The sequence below is a fragment of the Mandrillus leucophaeus genome, unplaced genomic scaffold, assembly GCF_000951045.1.
Source record: "Mandrillus leucophaeus isolate KB7577 unplaced genomic scaffold, Mleu.le_1.0 Scaffold26, whole genome shotgun sequence".
In the NCBI taxonomy this organism is placed as follows: Eukaryota; Metazoa; Chordata; class Mammalia; order Primates; family Cercopithecidae; genus Mandrillus; species Mandrillus leucophaeus.
Window position 1 is genome coordinate 2,350,082 of NW_012102698.1, and position 1,214 is coordinate 2,351,295.

Below are 1,214 nucleotides of genomic sequence, written 5' to 3' on the forward strand. Positions count from 1 at the left end.
AAAAAAAAAAAAAAAGAAAGAAAGTTTAACTAGAAGTAGGGGAGGTCCTAGTGGTCACACACCAAGAGGCTGGATTAGATGACCTCAAAGGTCCCTCCAAGGCCAGGACATCCCTCTTGGCAGCACAGGGCTCAGAACAGGTCCACCTCCTTCTGGCACCTCCAGGGCCCTGTTTCCAGCCCCACCCCAGTACTCGATCCAGGCACTATCTGTCCAGTCTAGATGCCACCCAGACACTTTAGGCCCCTCTGTCCAGATGCCCTCTCCTCCCTCTGGGATGCCCCATCCTGCTGTCCAGGCAGAGCTGCTCACTCCCAGGGCCCTATAGATTTCAAATAGAGCACCTGGGGTCTGGCCGGGCGCTTGCTGTCCTGGAATCTGGTCACCAGGAAGGCTGGCCATCTGACCTGTCTCATGTCAACACTGTTTCTGGGGGTCGAGTGGCTTAGCTTCAAACAAGCACAATGATGGAAGGAAAAACAAACAAAAAAGCTTTCCAATTGAATATGGACACAAATACTTGCACAATTGCATTCTAAAATAGTAAAACAATCACCACACCAAAAGACAATAACCATCACCACCCGAATGCCCACAGCCTGGCCCCTAGGACAGGACCTTTTGGCTTCTACCAGGCACTCACTGTCAATCCTGCCAGGGATTCCTGGGACAGACACCACTGCTCCCCGGCCCACTGCCCCCACCACAGCCACGTATCAACGGAGAGGTACTTAAACAGGGTGAGGCTGTTTAAGTGAAGAGTGAAAAGAAACCCTTTTCGAGACACTGGGGTGTGGGATGTGGGTTGTGGGGTGCAGGATGTGGGGTGCTGGATGTTTCCACCAGGGCAGTTCTTCTCAAACTTCACAGAACTCTGGAACCACCCAGAGGGCTTGTTGAAATAGTGGGCCCAACCCCGACTTTTGCTTCTGTAGGTCCGGGGTGAGCTCAGGGACTCCGCACTGACGGAGGCCACACTTTGAGAACCACAGCCCTGGGCTGTTTTTGGTGCCAGGCCCGTTCGTCTTCCCCTCCCTCCCCGCTCCTCCCGCGGCTGGACCCCGATCCCCGGGACAGGGACTGAGTCTGACCGTCTGATTTGTCCTCCCGGCTTCTGGCGCCCCACTCTGACCGGGACTTGGGGAGGGGGCGCTCTCTGGACGTTTGCGGCCCGCAGAGGGGTAGGGTGAGGGCGTCACGGGCCGATCCGGGCC